The following is a 10662-nucleotide window of genomic DNA, read 5'->3' as shown; positions in this document are numbered from 1 at the left end:
GGGACCTCTCCCTGTCCCCTGTCTCTATCCCCTGACTGGGACTCTTCTCCACTCTGGCTCTCTACTCCCAGTCATGCGACTAGGGTTTTCGTGTCTTTTTGTTTTTTTCTCTCTTTACATAGGCACAGCTGACAGGATGGCAGAGCCCTTTATCCTGCATATGCCACCCAGACCCGGCCATGCATGTGTAAAACTCTTGAGGCCTGTCAGGATTGGAGTCCCAGTCACTGCTCCACAAAAAGGTAATTTGTATCTCTTTACACCATTATCATTTTAGCATTTCCAAATGTTAAGGTTATTCCTGCAAACACGGAATTTTATTGTTTAGCCTGTGGTCTGAGGTTTGATAATTACATTTTAATGTCAAACCTCAAATACTGAAGATGATAAAGTGATAGGAACAAGCACAATGAGGCAACTTCCCCTTTACTCAGTTTGTTTCAGAAATCCCTGATTAAAAGTCTACATTTGATGGCTAATCTTATTTCCCAGACATAACCAATATATTTTCAGATATGTATCTGGCATATTTGACTTTTTTGTGTGAATGCAGATACTGCACAGTAGAGACGGCTGCAAAATATTTTGATAATTGGAAATTCTTTGCTCACATCTTAATTATTTAAGAGTAAGTATTATGGTGCACTATATTTTACTGTTTCTCCTAACAACATTAATGAATTATATTCCATGTTACTTTCTATGATGCAACTTGCACTGAACAGTGTAAAATTATTACTACATCTGAACTGTTTCTTAGAATGGGAAATAAAAGTAAACCAAATCCCAAGTGTTCAATCATTTCAATCGTTACCTTCCTTTCCAGTTAATTAGTCTGGATGCTTCTTCGCAGACTTGCCTTTAGTAAGGCCACATTACTCTGAGTTCACTTCTTTCCATTATCTAGATTGCTCTGTCAGCTCTTCTGCTCCAAATGATGGGTGAACAATGGCAGCAAACCCTCACAGTTCCTGTGGAGAATATATCAATTTGAGAAAATGGGCCAAAGTGACAGATTTAACTCAGGATCTGAGTCCATGGCGACATATAACATATCCATAATCCTTAGCATGACATCCAGAGGCCAAGGGACAATCCCTGAATTCAAGAAGCATTTCCAACAGCGGAAAAAGAAAGCTTGAATAATTATCACAGTAACTTAAATAATAGACAAGTAAGAAGCAGAATAAATTAAATAGTAGCACAACAGATTTGTCTCCTTCTTCAACTTATATCTTTAGGCAGCACCTTCCAAACCCACAACCACTACCATCTAGAAGGACAAAGGCAGCAGACACATGGGAACATCACCAACTGGAAGTTCCCCTCTAAGCCACTCATTGAGCTGAATTGGAAATATATCGGCCGTTCCTTCACTGTCACTGGGTCAAAATCCTGGAACTGCCCCCCTAACAGCACTGTGGGTGTACCTACACCACATGGACTGCAGCGGTTCAAGAAGGCAGCTCACCACCACCTTCTCAAGGGCAACTATGGATGGGTAATAAATGCTGGCCCAGCCAGCGAAGCCCACATCCTGTAAATGAATAAAAAAATGTTGTTTCTTTTGCACAAGTGCCCCTGAAATTCACAAATTTTAAATAAATTACCAAATTACTACTTTAATTTTGGTCTAACATGGCACCTATTCAATACAATGTCATCAACTGAATTCCTGTGCTGATTGAGCATTTCTCATGGATTCTTGTTCCAAGATCATCTCCAATATCGTAAGGAAGTGCAGACATTGAAAGGAGAAGGAACAGTCAGTCGGCAAGGCTGAAGCGTGTTTGTCAACAGGTATTTCAACTTGAAAGAACAGAAATTCTGGCTTATTAACAGAAGCTATTGATGGATTATCCAACATAGTAACTTTGAAATGTTCTACAAAGTTCTGCCAGACTTCATCTGATTTCTCATCATTTTAGCCTAGTTGACACTTGCTTTGTGTCCTCTCTTCCCTCAAATCTAAACGTCAGTACATCAGTTAAACAGATTCTGTCTGTTGCAGTTTCTTAAAGCTACCAACCAAGAAGGACAAACAGGAGAAACATAACCACAACAAAGACAGTTCTATTCTCGCAGGAGTCAATGCCAGGATACAGGACCGAGGCAAACCATTAAACAACAGCAAAAATAGTTGGAAAAACTCAGCAGGTCTGGCAGCATCTGCAGAGAGGAACACAGATAATGGTTCGAGTTCGAATGACTCTTCATCAGAACTAAGGAAATAGAGAAATGAGGTGAAATATAAGCTGGTAGAGGGGGGTGAGACAGGTAGAGCTGGATAGAGGGCCAGTGATAGGTGGAGGCAAAGAAGAGATTGTCAAAGGCGTCATAGACAAAAAGACAAAGGGGTTTTGACAGTGGTGATATTATCTAAGGAATGTGCGAATGGGGACATTAAGGGTAGCAAGCAGGACAAGCTAGTGGGAAATGGCCCTAGTGGGGGTGGGGTGGTGTTGGGGGGGAAGGGATCGAAATGGGCTAAAAGGTGGAGATAAAACAATAGATCGAAATAAATTTAAAAATAGGTGGGAAAAGAAAAATATATTTTTTTTAGAAATTATAAATTATTGGAAAAAGGGGCATCGGAAAGGGGATGGGGATGGAGGAGAGAGTTCATGATCTAAAATTATTGAACTCAATGTTAAGTCCGGAAGCCTGTAAAGTGCCTAGTCGGAAGATAGGGTGCTGTTCCTCCAGTTTGCGTTGAGCTTCACTGGAACATTGCAGCAGGCCAAGGACGGACATGTGGGCATGAGAGCAGGGTGGAGTGTTGAAATGGCAAGCGACAGGGAGGTCTGGGTCATGCTTGTGGACAGACTGAAGGTGTTCTGCAAAGCGGTCACCCAGTCAGCGTTTGGTCTCTCCAATGTAGAGGAAACCGCATTGGGAGCAGCGAATACAGTAGACTAAATTGAGGGAAGTGCAAGTGAAATGCTGCTTCACTTGAAAGGAGTGTTTGGGCCCTTGGACAGTGAGGAGAGGGGAAGTAAAGGGACAGGTGTTACACCTTCTGCGGTTGCATCGGAAGGTTCTGTGGGAGGGGGCTGAGGTGTTGGGGATGATGGAGGAGTGGACCAGGGTGTCCCAGAGGGAACGATCCCTACGGAATGCTGCCGGGGGGGGGGTGAAGGGAAGATGTGTTTGGTGGTGGCATCATGCTGGAGTTGGCAGAAATGGCGGAGGATGATCCTTTGAATGCGGAGGCTGGTGGGTGATAAGTGAGGACAAGGGGGACCCTATCATGTTTCCGGGAGGGAGGAGAAGGCGTGAGGGCGGAAGCACAGGAGATGGGCTGGACACAATTGAGGACCCTGTCAACCACCGTGGGTGGAAAACCTCAGTTAAGGAAGAAGGAGGACATGTCAGAGGAACTGTTTTTGAAAGTTGCATCATCAGAACAGATGCGACAGAGGTGAAGGAACTGAGAGAATGGGATGGAGTCCTTACAGGAAGCGGGGTGTGAGGAGCTGTAGTCGAGGTAGCTGTGGGAGTCGGTGGGTTTGTAATGAATATTGGTGGACAGTCTATCACCAGAGATTGAGACAGAGAGGTCAAGGAAGGGAAGGGAAGTGTCAGAGATGGACCACGTGAAAATGATGGAGGGGTGGAGATTGGAAGCAAAATTAATAAATTTTTCCAGATCCAGACGAGAGCATGAAGCAGCGCCGAAGTAATCATTGATGTACCAGAGAAAGAGTTGTGGGAGGGGGCCTGAGTAGGACTGGAACAAGGAATGTTCCACATACCCCACAAAGAGACAGGCATAGCTGGGGCCCATGCGGGTACCCATAGCCTCACCTTTTATTTGGAGGAAATGAGACGAGTTTGAGGAGAAATTGTTCAGTGTGAGAACAAGTTCAGTCAGATGGAGGAGAGTAGTGGTGGATGGGGATTGTTCAGGCCTCTGTTTGAGGAAGAAGCTAAGGGCCCTCAGACCATCCCGGTGGGGGATGGAGGTGTAGAGGGATTGGACGTCCATGGTGAAGAGGAAGCGGTTGGGGCCAGGGAACTGGAAATTGTTGATATGATGTAGGGTGTGAGAGGAATCATGGATGTAGGTGGGAAGGGACTGGACAAGGGGAGAGAGAAGGGAGTCAAGATAGCAAGAAGTGAGTTCCATGGGGCAGGAACAGGCTGACACGATCGGTCTACCGGGACAGTTCTGTTTGTGGATTTTGGGTAGGAGATAGGAGCCGGCTGTCCGAGGTTGGGAGACTATGAGTTTGGAAGCTGTGGAGGGAAGATCTCCAGAGGAGATGAGGTCAGTGACAGTCCTGGAAATAATGGCTTGATGTTCAGTGGTGGGGTCATGGTCCAGGGGGAGGTAGGAGGAAGTGTCTGCGAGTTGACGCTCAGCCTCAGCGAGGTAGAGGTCAGTGCGCCACTCAACAACAGCACCACCCTTGACAGCGGGTTTGATGACAATGTTAGGGTTGGACCTGAGAGAACGGAGTGCAGCAAGTTCAGAGAGAGACAGGTTAGAGAGGGGCAGAGAAATTGAGATAAATGATGTCACACCAACAGTTCTCAATGAAAAGATCAAGAGAAGGTAAGAATCCAGAGGGAGGGGTCCAGGTGGAGGGAGAATATTGGAGGTGGGTAAAAGGATCCGTTGAACGGGGAGAGGACTCCTACCCAAAGAAGTGAGCCCGGAGACGAAGGCGGCGGAAGAAAAGATATAATATTCTTTAACCCTGGAGTCTTTCATCTAAACCTCTTATTCTCTTTCCCTCTCTCTTCTCAGTTTGGCTATCCATAGAAGCTCAACTCACTGTTAGGAGTCAACTCACTGTTAGGAGTCCTTCAGTTCACAACAGCCTGAAACTCTTTTCGCCAGGATACTGAATTTCAGCTGAATTCTGCTTGATAAAGACATTTTCTGTAGAAAGCTTGATCTAAACTAAAAACTAAAACATTGATTGAGACCAGAGCCACATCAACAATCTACTCAACTCTTTAATGAACTTATTGTTGACCTGTTGCTATTCTATTAACTCCCAGGCAACTTAATCACATGATCAGGTGTTTTGCCATAAATCATCTCCTAGAGCAACCTAATTCTGGAAACAACTATCACTCCTACATAAAATGTTGTTTTTTCTCCAAAAACAAATGGCCATCAGAAGAGTAAGGAGTCTGTCTTAGATTAGAGTTGTTAATACTGGACATGTCTGATCCCCGAATGAAACCTGGCTTGGTAAATCCTAACTTTGTATATTTTTAGGAACTGTGATGGTCAGTTAGTGAACAAATTCACAAGAGACTGCCAGTACACTGTTAACATAAAGAATAAAACATTTATTAAACAAGAAAAAATGAACTATATTACACTAGACAAAAAGATTGGAAAGATTTTAATACAGACACAAGAAAATGATTCACACTCACACTATTCCTTTTGACCCAGCTACTCTTTCAGACACAAAGCCCCAGTGATCATGTAATACTGCCTCGACACCAAAGTTTCCTGCTTGGGTTAGCTCAGTTTCAAACTGTTTTCCTGCAGCGGATTCTGAGCATTAACTAGATGCTTTTCTTCAGTTGGTATCTCTCCCTGAGAGACCCAAAAACTGTAATCTAGACTCATTATTACTTCAATTTCAGAGCAAACTTATGAGTTCCCTCAACTCAGTTTCCCAGCTCGAAGGATTTATTGTTAAAGAGATAAGACCTTCTGCCTGTACTCTCTAGTATACACAACCTAACTGAACTCCCTGTCTCTCTGTGTGTCTCAGGATCCTTGTTGGCCGGCAACAGCATAGTTTATTCAACTTCATGTTTTATTTTAATTTTATTAAACTACTAAGCCTTTGGAAACCTACCTATTAAATTCAAGACTGAAAAACCTCATTAAAAATGCATGTATCCAAATAAGGCCCGAAACTTCCTGGTACCCAGCTTCCAAAAAATTCTAAATGAAACTAAAATGAAGTTTCACCCTACTTAACACTCATATACAAAATAAAATTAAACTTAAAGATTTAAATTGTTTATATCAGAGTGCAGAGTGAGTTGTGGTGTCTGTATGAGGTTAGAGTGCGGAGTGAGTTGTGGTATCTGTGTGAGGTTAGAGTGCGGAGTGAGTTGTGGTGTCTGTGTGAGGTTAGAGTGCGGAGTGAGTTGTGGTGTCAGTGTGAGGTAAGAGTGTGGAGTGAGTTGTGGTGTCTGTATGAGGTTAGAGTGCAGAGTGAGTTGTGGTGTCTGTGTGAGGTTAGAGTGCAGAGTGAGTTGTGGTGTCGGTGTGAGGTTAGAGTGCGGAGTGAGTTGTGGTGTCTGTGTGAGGTTAGTGTGCAGAGTGAGTTGTGGTGTCTGTGTGAGGTTAGAGTGCAGAGTGAGTTGTGGTGTCTGTGTGAGGTTAGAGTGCGGAGTGAGTTGTGGCGTCTGTGTGAGATTAGAGTGCAGAGTGAGTTGTGGTGTCTGTGTGAGGTTAGAGTGCAGAGTGAGTTGTGGTGTCAGTGTGAAGTTAGAGTGCGGAGTGAGTTGTGGTGTCTGTGTGAGGTTAGAGTGCGGAGTGAGTTGTGGTGTCTGTGTGAGGTTAGAGTGCGGAGTGAGTTGTGGTGTCTGTGTGAGGTTAGAGTGCGGAGTGAGTTGTGGTGTCTGTGTGAGGTTAGAGTGCGGAGTGAGTTGTGGTGTCTGTGTGAGGTTAGAGTGCGGAGTGAGTTGTGCTGTCTGTGTGAGGTTAGAGTGCGGAGTGAGTTGTGGTGTCTATATCAGGTTAGAGTGTGGAGTGAGTTGTGGTGTCAGTGTGAGGTTAGAGTGCAGAGTGAGTTGTGGTGTCTGTGTGAGGTTAGAGTGCGGAATGAGTTGTGGTGTCTGTGTGAGGTTAGAGTGCAGAGTGAGTTGTGGTGACTCTGTGAGGTTAGAGTGCGGAGTGAGTTGTGGTGTCTGTGTGAGGTTAGAGTGCGGAGTGAGTTGTGGTGTCTGTGTGAGGTTAGAGTGCGGAGTGAGTTGTGGTGTCTATATCAGGTTAGAGTGTGGAGTGAGTTGTGGTGTCAGTGCGAGGTTAGAAGGCAGAGTGAGTTGTGGTGTCTGTGTGAGGTTAGAGTGCAGAGTGAGTTGTGGTGTCCGTGTGAGGTTAGAGTGCGGAGTGAGTTGTGGTCTCTGTGTGAGGTTAGAGTGCGGAGTGAGTTGTGGTCTCTGTGTGAGGTTAGAGTGCAGAGAGAGTTGTGGTGTCTGTGTGAGGTTAGAGTGCGGAGTGAGTTGTGGTCTCTGTTTGAGGTTAGAGTGCGGAGTGAGTTGTGGTGTCTGTGTAAGGTTAGAGTGCAGAGTGAGTTGTGGTGTCTGTGTGAGGTTAGAGTGCAGAGAGAGTTGTGGTGTCTGTGTGAGGTTAGAGTGCGGAGTGAGTTGTGGTCTCTGGGTGAGGTTAGAGAGGACAGAGAGTTGTGGTGTCTGTGTGAGGTTAGAGTGCAGAGAGAGTTGTGGTGTCTGTGTGAGGTTAGAGTGCGGAGTGAGTTGTGTGTGTTAATTTAATCTGACTGTAGCCCTGCTGTGGTTTATAGGCTGTCTCTAATGGAACAGCTCAGGGAAATATTAATTCAGGATCAAATAAAAGAAAATAAGTCAGGGAAACTTAGAGACCACGATTTTCTGCTCCTGTTCACGGTGGGTATCACGGTGGGTGTCACTGTGGGTGTCACTGTGGGTGTCAGGGTGGGTGTCAGTGTGGGTGTCACTGTGGGTGTCACGGTATGTGTCACTGTGGGTGTCACTGTGGGTGTCACGGTGGGTGTCACTGTGGGTGTCATGTGTTGTCACGGTGGGTGTCACTGTGTGTGTCACTGTTTTCGTCACGGTGCGTGTCACTGTGGGTGTCACAGTGGGTGTCACTGTGGGTGTCACTGTGTTCGTCATGGTGGGTGTCACGGTGGGTGTCACTGTGTGTGTCACGGTGGGTGTCACTGTGGTTGTCACGGTGGGTGCCACTGTGGGTGTCACTGTGGGTGTCACAGTGGGTGTCACTGTGGGTGTCACTGTGGGTGTCACAGTGGGTGTCACTGTGGGTGTCACTGTGGGTGTCATGTGTTGTCACGGTGGGTGTCACTGTGTTTGTCACGGTGGGTGTTGCTGTGGGTGTCACGGTGGGTGTCACGATGGGTGTCACTGTGGGTGTCACGGTGGATGTCACTGTTTTCGTCACGGTGGGTGTCACGGTGGGTGTCACTGTGGGTGTCACTGTGTGTGTCACTGTGGGTGTCACAGTGGGTGTCACTGTGTGTGTCACTGTGTTCGTCACGGTGGGTGTCACTGTGGGTGTCACTGTGTGTGTCACGGTGGGTGTCACTGTGGGTGTCACGGTGGGTGTCACAGTGGGTGTCACTGTGGGTGTCACTGTGGGTGTCATGTGTTGTCACGGTGGGTGTCACTGTGTTCGTCACGGTGGGTGTTGCTGTGGGTGTCACGGTGGGTGTCACGATGGGTGTCACTGTGGGTGTCACGGTGGATGTCACTGTTTTCATCACGGTGGGTGTCACTGTGGGTGTCACTGTGTGTGTCACTGTGGGTGTCACTGTGGGTGTCACTGTGTGTGTCACTGTGGATGTCACAGTGGGTGTTACTGTGTGTGTCACTGTGTTCGTCACGGTGGGTGTCACGGTGGGTGTCACTGTGTGTGTCACAGTGGGTGTCATTGTGGGTGTCATTGTGTGTGTCACTGTGGGTGTCACTGTGGGTGTCACTGTGTGTGTCACTGTGTGTGTCACGGTGGGTGTCACTGTGTGTGTCACGGTGGGTGACACTGTGGGTGTCACTGTGGGTGTCACTTTGTTCGTCACGATGGGTGTCACGGTGGGTGTCACTGTGTGTGTCACTGTGGATGTCACTGTGTTCGTCACTGTGGGTGTCACGGTGGGTGACACTGTGGGTGTCACTGTGGGTGTCACTGTGGGTATCACTGTGTGTGTCACTGTGGGTGTCACTGTGTTCATCACTGTGGGTATCACTGTGGGTGTCACGGTGGATGTCACGGTGAGTGTCACTGTGTGTGTCACTGTGGGTGTCACTGTGGGTGTCACTGTGTTCGTCACTGTGGGTGTCACTGTGGGTGTCACTGTGTGTGTCATTGTGTGTGTCACTGTGTGTGTCACTGTGGGTGTCACTGTGGGTGTCACTGTGTTCGTCACTGTGGGTGTCACTGTGGGTGTCACTGTGTTCGTCACTGTGGGTGTCACGGTGGGTGACACGGTGTGTGTCACTGTGGGTGTCATGGTTTGTGACACTGTGGGTGTCACAGTGGGTGTCACCGTGGGTTTCATTGTGTGTGTCACTGTGGGTGTCATAGTGGGTGTCACTGTGTTCGTCACGGTGGGTGTCACTGTGTGTGTCACGGTGGGTGTCACTATGGGTGTCACTGTGTGTGTCACGGTGGGTGTCACTGTGGGTGTCACCGTGTGTGTCACGGTGGGTGTCACTGTGGGTGTCACTGTGTTCGTCACTGTGGGTGTCACGGTGGGTGACACGGTGTGTGTCACGGTGGGTGTCACGGTGGGTGACACTGTGGGTGTCACAGTGGGTGTCACCGTGGGTTTCATTGTGGGTGTCACTGTGGATGTCATGGTGGGTGTCACTGTGTTCGTCACGGTGGGTGTCATTATGTGTGTCACGGTGGGTGTCACTATGGGTATCACTGTGTGTGTCACGGTGGGTGTCACTGTGGGTGTCACCGTGTGTGTCACGGTGGGTGTCACTGTGGGTGTCACTGTATGTGTCATGGTGGGTGTCACTGTGGGGTGTCACTGTGTTCGTCACGGTGGGTGTCACATTGGGTGTCACTGTGTGTGTCACGGTGGGTGTCACTGTGGGTGTCACTGTGTGTGTCACGGTGGGTGTCACTGTGGAGTGTCACTGTGTTCATCACGGTGGGTGTCACATTGGGTGTCACTGTGTGTGTCACGGTGGGTGTCACGGTGGATGTCACGGTGGGTGTCACTGTGGGTGTCACAGCAACCCGTCATATCAAGGCAGGTGGAGGGGGGGAGGAGAAACTTGAAATGCACCCTTCACTGGCCAACATTTCAGGGGCGAGTACCCTCGTCACGGGAACGAAGCTCTTCATTCCACATTCACTGACGAGTCATTGACAGAAAGAAGACTCTTGGAGACTAATGTCTCTTGTCTCTTTCTCATTGTTACTGCAGAGAGGAGACAATCAGGAAGGTGGAGGCTGGATTTATCGCTGCTGCATTATTGTTTAGAGCAGGAGAGAAGGAGAAGATTGCGATGGAGGCACCTGGATCACTAAAGGGAGGAGCAAAACCCTCAAGACCAAGGGGCAGCAGGACCCCCTCTGGATGAAGAGGATGAGGATCAGAGAAACATCGTGTGTAGGTGACTCACAAGACCGAGGGTGTAAAGAACTCACAAGTCTTATCTGCGGATGAGCGAGAGACAATGTCGCCAATGCCTCCACATCTCCAAGGATCCAGGGACTCACATTTACCACATTCTCCAGAGATTGGCACCACAGGGACCGGGAGAACACCCACTGCCACTGACTCTGAGAGTAACGGCCTCTCTGAACTTCTACACCAATGGCTCCTTCCAGGTCTCCACTGGGGACCCAGATCCATTGAACCATAGAGAAGTTATGGAGGATAAAGAGGCCATTCAGCCCATCATCTCTGTGTCAGCCAAAAATTAGCCCCTTATTTTAATCCT

Source organism: Carcharodon carcharias, chromosome 19 (genome assembly GCF_017639515.1).
Source record: "Carcharodon carcharias isolate sCarCar2 chromosome 19, sCarCar2.pri, whole genome shotgun sequence".
Lineage (NCBI taxonomy): Eukaryota > Metazoa > Chordata > Chondrichthyes > Lamniformes > Lamnidae > Carcharodon > Carcharodon carcharias.
Note: the sequence above shows the minus strand (reverse complement) of the source record.